The 13505-nt window shown below is 28.0% G+C and overlaps 1 protein-coding gene across 2 annotated transcripts in view; it reads right to left on the bottom strand.

Annotated features, from left to right (window-relative positions):
• The window catches only part of beat-IIIc (beaten path IIIc), a 210073-nt gene that overhangs the window by 36255 nt on the left and 160313 nt on the right, over positions 1-13505 (bottom strand). The gene's annotated exons all lie outside the window — the stretch shown is intronic.

The following is a 13505-nucleotide window of genomic DNA, read 5'->3' on the forward strand; positions in this document are numbered from 1 at the left end:
AGCTTAGCTTTGGTTTGAGTGAAGGTTTTTTCCCCAAAGAATAATGCTTAATATGCCCACGAAGTTCACTTTTCCTTCTCAAGTCATCCGGTAGTCTGCTACCAATGGCTGCAAACACAAACTAAATGAAGCATCTTATTCAAATTTTGACAGAAGGCAATTGACAGATTCCTATTGACGAAACAAGTGTTGCCCTTTTTGTTAATAGGAGGAAAATTCAAAAAGTCACGGCCTTTTTGGCCCGCCTTCATATGAAAAAATATATTTTTAATTATATTTTGTTCTCACCATTTGTAGAATACTTTTGCATTAGTGTTTCTTATTGGTGTTTGTCTAAGCTGTAATATTTTTACAAGTAAAGCTTGTATTCAATTTGTAATCCCAAAAATAACTTTTAATGACAATATGATTAGTTTTAATTATGATAATATGATTTCATTGGGTCATAAATGTTATTACGTTGAATCATAATATGTTTTCATTGGGTCATATTATTATCGCTTTGATCATAATATGATTACTTTAAAACATATTATGAACATGTATTACAATTACATTACGACAATATTTGATCATAATAGGATATTTTTTGATACTAATAATGATCATAATATGATTGGACTACAATCATAAATATGTTTCATAACATGTTTCTCTTAGATTATGTTTACCACAACCATGTTTTTTCTTTGATTTTAGACAACAAAACTTAACCAGATTCTAACTTCGTGACTTTTGATTACCATAGACACTCTATACCCAGGAATATATCTATGTCAGATAGAAGTCCCTTAAGAAATAGTTTAGGTAAAATCTAGGTTCATTTCTATTTTAAACTAAAAACCTAAAACCATGTATATTTTATTCTACAACTTTTCCTTTAATCAATTTCAATTCAATGCCACCAACTAAGAATATTTCAATTTAAGATTTACTAAATCATTTAACTTGTTTGCCTGTTATTGTTTAAACTTATTAAATGGAAAATGCAAAGAAAAAAAGAAATTAAATAAAACTTAATTTAAATTTCATTTCTAAATCTCTTGCTATTTTCTAATTTATCATAGTTAAAACAAAAATTACACTAGTACTTTTCACTAGATATTTGCAGCTCCTTGTGCTTGTTTGTTAAACAAACGACCATTGTACTTGGATTTCTGTACAAAAAAAGTCTAAACCAATTTTCATATTCTGCACTTAATTTATTTGAATTTAAATGCTTTAACTTTTGACAGCCTAAAGTCATTAATTTAAATTCGAGTCTGTTGTAAAAACGACTGTGGCAGTTGTATGTATGTAGAAGTGTAGTAGTCGTAGTAGTTGTAACAACTACAACAATAGCAATAATAATGACAACACTAACAACTTGTAGAATAGTTGTAGTAGTTGAATGCGAGTAGTTTTTGAAAATACAAATTCAAACATACATTTAGTTAGACAGAGAAACATTCATTCATTCATTCATACATGAACATGGAACATAGATGGACATTTATACCAATTGTTTGAACAATTTGGGTGGTCTAACCACACTGACACTTAGAATCTATTTAAGAGGGATAATTTAACCGAAAGACAGGCAAACATTCAGGCGGACAGACGGATGGATGGTTGGTACAACCAACATACAGATCTCACAAATGTACATACATACATTCAAGCAACACCATCATCATCTATTATTGAGAGAACAAAAAAAAGTTATTCTCAAACATACACAAATTATGTGGCAGAACTTTAAGGTTCATTTTAAGTTTTTGTTTCTTTTTTTTATTTGGTTGTACATCTAGTACTAAAAACAAAGTGTTTTTAAAACTCTGTGTTTATTGTCCTTGTGGGTGGCCTCTTTTTTAAATAATACATCATTATCGATATGGCCAAAGTTGTTGTAAACTGCGAAAGAGAGCTTTTGGTTTGGGTAGTAAAAGAAACAATACAACAAAATTACTTACACAAAAAGAGAAAAGTTAATAAAGATTAATGTTTTACAACAGGGATAATTTTTTGGGGGCAAATTATCTATAAAAATTGTTTTACACAAAAAAAAGGACCTCAGGGAAGAGGAAATAAATCTTTTTGTATTTAGTTTTTGGGAAAAATTAAAAATTCCATTTTAAGTTTTCTTAGTTTAAAGTTGAAAATCATTTCTTAAGGCATTAATGTATATGAGGAAATGTTATTACTTTTTAATTTAAGGGATTATGGTTTGCTATAAGTAGAATGTTAAATATTTACCATGTACTCCAAAAGAACTTTGCTAAAAAGTGATGGATTCCAGTAGTTTTATGTTCTATTCTACATATGACTATGAAAACTTTGTTTGCGGTAACAAATTGCATAATTATTTATAAATTGCGTGAACAATTGTATGTTTATAGAAGAATTCAATTACGAGTTAATTTGAGGATGTCGAAACACAGGAACTATTATTACCTAATTCGGCTTTGATGCCTTTTTTCCTTATCATATTTAGTTCCTGGAGAGAAGGGATCTCCCTTCTCTCCAAATTTCAAATTATTTGAGAAATTGCTGAATGATCTATGGCAACTATAGAATAAATTGTGGAAAAGTATATATTAATTTATTTTCCTAGTATTTATATCAATATTGTACTGACTTATTATTGACTAGTACTAGTGACTTATTATACCCCATACAATGTTGATGATAGCACTATTGATTAGGTACTTCTTTTGGGGACATATTTAGACATTGGAACCAAAGACTCACTAGTACATTTAAGTAATTCCAGTCTGCGATTTTGGTACTTTTCTGAACATTTAACGTTGTGTTAAAATAGTTCGGTGACTTGAAGACACTTGTACCCAAGTTTCCTTAAGAGTAATTTTAACAAACGATCACATTTGAAAGTGCTGGTTCGCACACTTCAATTTTACTTGAGCAAGTCTTGAATTTATAGAAGAGATAGGAAGAAAAAGAGGAAAACCTTTCCAATCTACTCTCTCTTCTATAAACTAACTCAAGTAAACAAGGCGAGTGTGAACTAGCAGAAAGCAATCACCACTACTTCTGACATAACTGAAGGCAGTTAGATCTAGAGGAGAAACATTCAGAATATGGCGTAACCATGAGACATTAAAAAAATCTGTAAAGTCCATGCTAATTTCTATAAAGTAATGGTAGTTCATTCTAAAAAGTAATAATAAGTCCGACTATTTTAAAGGATAACCAAACATTTGTAATCACTTTCCGAAGACGGCAGATCAATCAATATTTACAACCAAATGTGTTTTCTAGCCCGTTCTGTTACAAATATTTTAGCAGATCTCAATACAAATAACCTTCCTTGGACTTAAATATCGAATCTGACTTGAAACAGTGCTTTTTTGTAGCATTCGCCAACATGCAGATGAATTTCCTAGGTGTTGGAAGTTTGCTAATGCAACGCCAATTCCAAAACAGACAACAAACACTCATAAAGTCATAGCTCATGAGAAAATGTACGGAATTATTCAATGTTAAAAAGAGTATGGAAAACGCTGACTATAATATTATTAAATATTGGGCTTATGACTTAAAAACTGCGAGACTTTTAAAATTTTTTAGCTTTGGAAACATGTATACAATATAAATTTATTCAAGGTATTGGACATTGTTAGCTATTACCTTTTCCCATCTTTCTGCCAACATATGGATTCCGAGCCAAAACAACTCCTCATCTTTTGAGTCCAGGAAGGAATCATCGAATACTCTGGATATTTGGCATTGGTGTCGATTCGGTTGGTTGGCCGGGTTTTGGAACAAAAATTATTTACTTTTATAGCATTCAATCAGCATTTCGGAAATGCAAAATCGTCTTTCAAGGTCTCTCGGCTTCAATTCGCATGGTACCCAATTTGCCTGCTTGCAATAGCTCTCAATGATTTTGGAAGCTCTTGTTAAGTTTGACAACAATCTTCATGAAGTAATGTCGCCAATTCATTAAGCAATGTCTCCAATTTGGATGGCCTGGGCGATCTCTGTTTTCTATTTTCACTATAATGTTCAATAACTATGTGAGACTAAAAGACAGATATGAACCCTTCAAAATGACATATGGGCAATTCCACGAGAATGGCAACCACCACTGAAAACACAAAAACCTTTAGAACTTTTTTTCCAAATGATTTGAAAAGGAGAAAACACTTAAATTGTACTATGTGAAGGTATTTAAAGCTTACAAAAACTTTTTAAGGGCAAAAATAATAGTTTAAACTGAATATATGTATTTAATTTTTTAATTTAATTAGTATGCTTTAGGCTAAGACGGCGGCGAAACCTAAATATTGTTTTAATATAAGAGAAAAATCTGTCGCGTACGGTATGTCACGTACTATATTAAATTTTATTTATTATAAAATCATCCAACCCAATAAGCACACATAATATTAAAATTCAAGTGGTTGAATTTTAACTGGAATTCAATTTGAATTTCAATTCTGTTTTCAAGTATTTTTCAAGTAAACAATGTTTGATAATGTTTGAAAATTTGTTTCAAACTTTTTTTTATTGTCAAGATAATAAAATTTAAATCCGAAAAAATAATAGTTGAATTTAATGCTTTTAGAAATTGCAGTAAATTATAACTAAAATGCAAGAATTTAATATAAATAATCAGTGTTTTATATAAAAAGTTAAAGTAAGTTCATAGTAAAATGGTGAAAAAATCAAAATTAGACTCAAAAAAAATTGTTTCATTGTTTACTAAACACTCAATACAGCAGTCAACAGTTCCATAAAATGTGAGAAGTATATCCACAGATCACAAATATAATCAAGAAAACAAAGTTTTGAAAGTAAAGAAGAACTGAAAAACTAATTAGCTAAATTATCCTGGTGCTCCAAATCTTTATTTATAATTGAATTGTAATATTTCATGTTTAATTTTACGTTAATTTATGCAAAAAAAATGTAATATAAATAAAACCAATATTAATAAGAGCTTGAATATAATTATTTTGTTTGACTTGTATTGAACTATAATTCAAGGGTGGAATTAAGCTATATTTCAAAGCTTAAATTCAAGTATTTTTTCGATTTGTATTTCATTGTAATTCAAGGCTGTAATTCAAATGTATTAACACTATAATGTTTGATTTGAATTCAAGTTTCCTTTTCACTGGAGAATGCTATTGAAATAAAGTGTAACCCAAGTGTATTTCAACCCTTGAAGTTTGAATGTATGACTGGATTTTAACTTGTTTTACACTTGAATTCCAGCAAAAATGCTTATTGGGAAAGATTGTTTTCATTTAAATATGATGTAGAGAAAAAATATTTGTTTTAGTGTAAGAAATTAAAAGAAAAAATAACGCCTCTCACGATTCGCAAATTTTACCATATTTTTACATATACCTCAAAATTACTTCCGTTTTATGTCACGTACAATATACCATTATTTCGCTCGATATTTGGGACAAAAATGTTTCGAAACTACTTATTATTTATAGTACCCTCTGAATAGAACATAAAGACCAAATTATTTTTCAGATAGTCTCATTTTTGAGAAATATATTCCACTCCATTGACCTAAAAATGTCACGTACGATGACATGGAATTGCGAATATAAGTTATTAAAAAGGAAAACCGTGTTTAAAAGATACGCCACTCCCAATAATAAAAACATTTTCTTGAATCGAAAAGAGAAATTTCTATAATCGAAAAAATAGGATGTAAGTTGTTACATTTCCCCAAAAACTATATATATAATATTTATAATATCATAAATACAAAATTCATATAATAATAATTTCTTTAAATAAAAATGCTATTTTTCGTACAACTCACTTCCCAAGTTCATTGGCCTTAAAATAGAAACCAATTAAAGTATTACTTAATCTGATCAAAATTACTCTCAACATAATTCCTTCAATTCCAACTAAACATTAACCCAACTAATTGCTACATGTTGCTATAAAATTTAACCTTTCTCTCTCTCTCTGTCACTTTAAAAAATATCATCTTCAAGACAAACAACACTTTCACTAACAAGGGACACCAACCTAACAATCTCTATTCCTACAAAAGTGTTTTTATGACATGTTGTCGTCTTTGACGATTGTTAAATAGAATAATATATTTCTTCAATTATTTTCTATACAGACATTATCTAATAAGTCAACATGTCACAAACAATTGAATCTAGTTGCTGTTGCTACTATTCGTTTAGTCTTAAATATACAATTGATGTACAAGAAATACATAGTTTTTAGATGTTTGTGTTTTTACGATTTTCATGTCGCAGCATCTTTATTTGCCAACGGAGTTGTAATCTTAAGTTGTTGTAACAAGTTGAAAGCTGTACTTCTATTCAATTTTGTTATTTTTTTTTGTTATCATAAAACGAGTATTATTTCAATTGGTTTTCAAAGATATCGCAATGACAGTTGGGTCTTTATAACAAATGTACGTTCAGTATTTTCAACATTCTCAGGAATAACAAAACAATAAAAGAGAACTTTTACTATATCTTTCCTTGTTTTCTTATTTCGAATTGGTTTTAGAAAAACAAGATGTTATCAGTGGCAAATTTTTATACTTTGTATTTGTTGTTGTCATTAGGAAACATCATATTTTGTGGGGTACACTCATGTTTGGAATGCTTTTTTGGGGGGTACAGGGGAGGTCTTAGTGCGTTGCATATTTGTTTGTTTTAGATGTACAGAGTAAAAGCATAGAACAATTCCTTGGAGTTTGTTTCAATTCAATTACAAGCTACATTTAAAGTAGTTCTAACCACTATCTAAATGAGATACAAAAAAATAATGGAAAATAAAACGCACTTACTTATATTCAGCTGTCAGACTTGCAAAAAACGGTGGCAAGTGTCAATATTTGTTTGGTTGCTGCCAACTTACATGTACAGTTCACAGTGGGGTCGATCGTGGTAATATTTATAGAGGAGGACATAGGCTTTAAGAAAATGGAATTTCAAACCAGCCTGTTATAACACAAGGTGAGATACAGGGTGGACAAGTCAACCACCTCTGGTTAGGAAAGCTTAGTACAGCTATTTTTTACATATTTTTTTGGGGGATTTGAAAGCTTTTATTATGAATTTTCCGCTCCACTCCACTGTGGGGCGATTGAGCGTTAAACATTTAAAGGGGCCACAAACATAGTAAAATGTTTTCAGGATACAATAGAAAATGGTACAAAATTTATATTGGCTTTCTCTTTAGCCTTTATTTTCCCGCCAAATATTTTGGGAAATATGGTAATAGAAACGAGACAGTTGCATGCAAATTTTAGTACATGACCTATAAAAGATTTTCTTTGACACTTTTCTATTCCTCTTTTAAAAAAAATTTTGTAAAAAAATTACTGATTTTTTTTTTTGCTTTCGAACATTTACTTAGAATGTCCCTGGACTTTAGACTTTGTTTTTTTTTTAAATATCTAGTACATGTCACTTTATTTAGCTGGCACACGGTGCCACTTAAAATAACCAAAGTAACAGAAAATGTAAAAGACCAGCTACAGCAGACTCACTAATATCAATAAAACAAATAAACTAACCCTTACTGAAAAAATTGCAGCACTGGAACCACAAAAAAAACTACAGCTAACGATGAGGCAGCCAGCCAGCCATGTATAGAGAGAGGAAGATGCTACTGATGACTCTGGTGATGATGATGATATTGATGCTAGTAGTGTTGGTGATGGTGGCATATTCTAGTGTCAGTCAGTTCACTTGTGGTTCGACAGCCGTAAGACATTTCCAATTACACATGATGTGACTGACTGTCTGTCCCTCTAGCTCACTATGCTTTTTGTTTTTCCCAGTTTTTGTTAAAGTGCGTTTCTCGGTAACGATTGGTTACAAACATGGTTCTTTAAACCGCATCTGTATGTTTTTGTGCTACATTGCTGTATGTTTCAGCTTTTTTTTTTGTACGTGTCCATATCTTATATTTTTGCCCGCTTTCATTGAGGACATCACACAACATTGTGCTAAAGTATGCTATATATTTTCAGCTTAAATTTGTCTCTACTTTCTGTGGATGTGTTGCGTTTTTCGCTTGCTCGCTCTGTTTTTTTCATGTTTATTGTACAATTGTATTGAATGTCACTTTAGTTTGTTTTGGTTTTATTACATTTTCTTTACATTTCATTTCAATTTCATTTCATATACACAATACAAATACAGACGATGACTGCAGCTACAATAGCGACAAAAAAACTACGCGTCAATTAAGAAAAATTGCAATTCCAATAACTAAAATTGATGATGGTTGAAGGAAACAACAAAAAAACAATGAAATGCGAAAAATATACAATACAAAAAAATATAAAACTTCAATACGACAAAAATTGCATTGACTACATCATGAAGTCTTAAAGATAGTCGTGTAATATAACCAGAGTAGTACTATGTACTTATCAAAATAAAAACAAATATCACAACAATGTAATTTTATTTTATTTTATCTTGTTAAAAACATAGCTACTGCAAACGGCAGGAAGATTGTGTTAGTCAAAGTGTTTGTAACCTCAAGAAGCAAAATTGATTTTAAAGTCTTTAAATGTTTGAAGGAATTTTATTTAAGACACCGATACTAATTATTTTTTTGAAACAAAACTGTTTGTTTGTTAATCAAATGAAACTCAAAAATCAGCCATGAACTACGATTTTACAGTAAAAAAACTTTGTTCGAATAAACACGTTTTTGTGGAAATATAATGCTTACAATTCTGTTCTTAATATAGGGACAAAGAGTGACAGAAATCATAAAAAAAATTTTCTAAAAAAATAATCAAAATTTATTTAATACATACATACTTTTTCTTTTTAAAATTTCATATAGCATTCATAATCAAAACGAAAATTTAAAACATTTTATTTAGTTTTCTAGATATGGATTTTTAAAATTTTGAAAAACGAAATTGGTGGGGAAGTAATATATAACAATTAACTTCCCCACCAATTTAGTTTCCTAAAAAGTGGTTTTATTAAAAAAATAAAAAAAAATGTTGGGATTGCTTTGAACTTTGCAAATTTGAAATTAAATATTTTTTGAATAAATAAATAAACAAAATTGGAGGAGAAGTTGCATACAAAATTTCTATGATTTCCATATTGTTGCGCCCTCAGATTTCGCCTACACCTAAGCAAATTCTACTTTAACTTAACTCGCCAGTAGTAAAGAAAAACTTTCACAATGCATCTAAAGATGGCTGATTGTATTATTGAGAATTGTATTCTTTTTATCTACGTTTTCTTAGTTACTTTAGCTTTACTTTTAAAAGGAAATGCATTAAATGTTTATTACAGCTACTCATCAATTTCCTTTTTAATAATGTTACACAGTATTACACAACCAACTAAATACAGGCTACTCACAGTTTGTCTATGCTAAAGGGAATTAAAAGTAAACCAAAAGTTTTTTAATACAATTGGAAACTTCTTTAAAAAAAAACTTTACAAAACAAAAGAAAGTAAATAAAAACTAAATGACTCAATACTTTTACTTATTTGAGACTTTTCATGACCTGCCTTAATGTATAGGAAAATAAAAGTTCTTTTTAAAGACTATACACAATACAATATTATTTTTTTGCAATACAAGCATTATAAGTAGCTATGGGTGGAAGTAGTAAATGTAATTGAATTTGGAAAAAAGCAATCGAAAACAATGTCATCAGATATTAAATACGCTAAAATAAATAACAACAATTATATTTTGCTAAAGCTAATTGAATTTTAATAATTGTGCAAATGTCATTGTTGTAGTGTGTTATTTTTTTTTTGTGTGCTGAAGATAGCTTAACAAGAAATTATTTCTGTAATGAGGTGTAATTTGATGGTAATTAAAATAAAACTTTTATGAAATCTATTTAGTTTGTGTTCAGTTGAACAAATTGAAAAATTATTTATTAAAATAAATACTTTATACAAAACAAATTATTAGCAAGGAAAATTGACTAAAAATACAGAATTTTGTAAACAATTTTTTGAGTAATTTTTTTAAAATTTAAAATTTTTTTCAAATTGTTGTAATTATTAATACTATTATTATAAAAAAAAATTAGAAAAAAACTTATTTCTTGTTAAAATAAACGTTTTCTTAAATTTTAGAAATCAATATTGGCGGGGAAGTCATATAAATATAAACATTTTCAGCAAATTCTGTATTGATAATATATAACATAAATAAATTTAATATATAATATACAGAATTGGTTTATTTCCTTCAAAATAAATTTAAATAATAACAAAAAAAAATTTGTTAAGATTTTTTTAAATTTTGTATAAAAATTTACAAAAAAAATCATAAAAAATGTTTGCCAAATATTTTAAATTTTTTTCTTTTAAAATTATTGAATTAATTCGTAATATTTTTATAAAAGAAACAAAGTTGAAGAAATTATTTCAATCTCAAGTTCTTATATATAAATAGGCCACACGTTTTTTTGTGGTACACTTTTAAGTATGTTATTGTCCACCAATATTGATGAAACATATGTATATGGTTTAAAAGGTTGTTTTCTCTAGATTTGCAGAACATCATATTTTTTTAAATTCTTTCCATAAAAGTGGTAAAAAGCGTTTAAAAGTGGTCGAATTTCGATCCTAGTATACATAAATACACAAATTATTTCGGTCTTAAAATATTAATTTTTAAACTACATTGGCGAAGAAGTTATTGAATCAGCAAATTAGCTAAAAATACTCAATTTTATATTTACTTTTTATTCCTTGCATTCAATTGGCTTCTTTATTGAAAAATTATTAAAAAAACGTTTTTGTAGCACTTAATTTTTTCAGTAAAAAATTAAAAAAACAAAAATTTTAAATGAATATTTAGTTTTTTTTCAAATTACTGTAACTCCTGATACTATTATTATAGAATCTACGAAGAAGAAAGTTAGTAAACCTTAATTCTATATTAAAATCAGTGATTTTTGAAATTTTGCAAAACAAAATTGGCGGGGAAGTTATATGAATATAAAAATTTTGAGCAAATTCTTTATTTCTTATATATTAATAAATTATTTTATATATAATATACAAAATTGGTTTAATTTCTTGAAAATAATGTTAAAAAAATTAAATAAAAACAATAAACTTTTTATTAAGATTTTTTGAAATTTTGTATTAAAATTTACAAAAAACAAAATATGATAAAAAAAATTTTATAAAATTTTTTCTATTTAAATTATTGCATTAATTTGTACTATTCTTATAAAAAAACAAAGTTAGAAAAAATTATTTCAATCTCAAATTATGGATTTTTCAAATTTTGCAAAACAAAATTGGAGGGGAAGTTATATAAATACAAAAATGTCAGTAAGGTAAAAATACTTGATTTAATAAAAAATATCTGAAATTTAAAAAAACTTAAGCTCTTTTTTTGTAATTGAATAGACTCAGTTGTTTCTTTATTCAAATATTATTAACATTATTATTCCAAACTGTGATTTTCTTTATAAATTTCATTAAACTAAAAACTTTTTGGCAAAAATTTAAATCTTAAGAAACAAAATACAATTTAACAACCTTTTTTTTTTGTTAGTTTGGTCATAAAAGTTTAAAACAAATAAGAATATATTAAAACTAAACCCCTTTTGTTAAATTCGGCTAACTTTCTTTTCAATTTAACACAATATCGTAACAACATTCTCTAAAGACAAATATTTTGGAAACACCTTAGGAAAACACTCATCATAAAAAGTAGCAAAAGCAATCCTTAAGGACACGTCTTAAATGTACAACATAAAATTTATAGCTTTCAATAAAACAAACATAAAAATATGCCAACTATATTTAAAACATCTAAAAACTTTTAAATATAAAAATCCCTGGTTGATAACAATAATAAAAAAATAGATATAAAGAAACACAAAAAATTCATGAATTTGTTGTATCCTTAAGAAAAAAATCAAATCATCAATTTTTTTTTAAACAGTTACGTCTTGTAATGGCAAAATATGCAAAATAAGGCAAAAGAAAAAAGATATTAAATGTGATAAATTTAAAATGGATGCAAGGACAATATGTTACACCCAGTTATCCTTTTTTTCTGCTTTATTTTATTGTACTTAATACATTTTTTTGTTGTTGTTGTTTATAAGTTATACATTTTCGTTTTTGGCTAGTATGCAAAATAACTGTTTATTTATATTTTGTTGGTTTTACTCAATATTCCTTGAAATTTTGTGAATGTATATTTAAAAGTCGTTTAATGTCACACACATGTCAGTCAGTCTTTGGGGACTGGTGTGGTCTCTGTGTGTGTGTTTCGTGCATTAAAATTGTCTGTTGCCTGTTATTTAAGGCAAGTGCCATTTACACTTGTTTCCAACACTTTTGCCATTTTGACTTTTTCCCTGGTTAGGTTGTGTCGGTTCGTTCCGTTGCTTTTCCCTTTTTTCCTTTTCGCATTTTGTTTTTTGTCTTTATTTTACGATTGGCAGGAGGAGTTAAAACCATATTGTTTTATTGACAATTGCCAGAGCAAGTAAAAGACATGTGGTAAAAATTTCGTAACACGTTACATTGTCAATCATGCTGTGTTAAGAAGTGAAGAAATGTCAGTAAAAGAAGTGCAAGAGTGCTCTGGAGAGGAACAGAATATAGTGTAACAATTTGTGTAAAAGTAATTAAAAGTTTGTGAAGATATTGAAAATAAATTGTTGTAATTGAAACAAATTAGACCACATCTTATAGAGATATTCATACATCACAGCAAGGAAGACTTGATTCTCCTGCCATTATAATAATCACAGATACTTTTCCTGTATTTAAAATTATAATTCAAACGAATTTCCTACTTCCCTATCAAAATCAGGGGCTTTAGGTGTAGCCCAAGCGATGCTCACTACGAAGAGACGTCATTCCATGTAACATTTATACCATGACCTAATTGGTTTCCAGATCAGGACACTAATTTTTAAACACATGAAGAACAATCGGTTAAACTATTCCTTATAGGAAAAGAAATTTTAAAACAGTCATGATATTTTGATGAGAAATATTATTAATTTTTTATCATTCATAATTTCTTCCAAACATTTCAGTGAAAAATACTTTGTTGAAGATTTGTTCTAAACTTATTTAATATATATGTAGTCATTTTATAAAACTTTCCAACATTATTTTATTAAAGTTTTCTTTCAAAACAATTTGCTATATCAACAGAGCTCCCATTACACTTAATTTAAAATACCTAATAACTATAACTGGTCCCTTACTAATAGTGTTCATATTTTACAAAACAAATAATATTATTCCTCATATTTCAACAAATTGTTACCTGAACCCTAGATGTTTGCTTAAATCTAACTAACAAACAATTCCCTTTGTCTTTTTAACAAATCTCTCAACATTCAACTCAACAACATTTTCCTTCATCATCATCCAACACCACCAACAACAGCAGCAGCAATATTGTTTAGAGCTAAAAATTAGAAAATATGTTTTGTGCTGCTGCTTTATCAAAAGTTTGGATGTTGCAGTCAATTGTGTCTAACCCTTTGAAATCAACACTTCATTCTTTCATTC

The sequence above is a fragment of the Calliphora vicina genome, chromosome 2 (assembly GCF_958450345.1).
Source record: "Calliphora vicina chromosome 2, idCalVici1.1, whole genome shotgun sequence".
Classification (NCBI taxonomy): Eukaryota; Metazoa; Arthropoda; class Insecta; order Diptera; family Calliphoridae; genus Calliphora; species Calliphora vicina.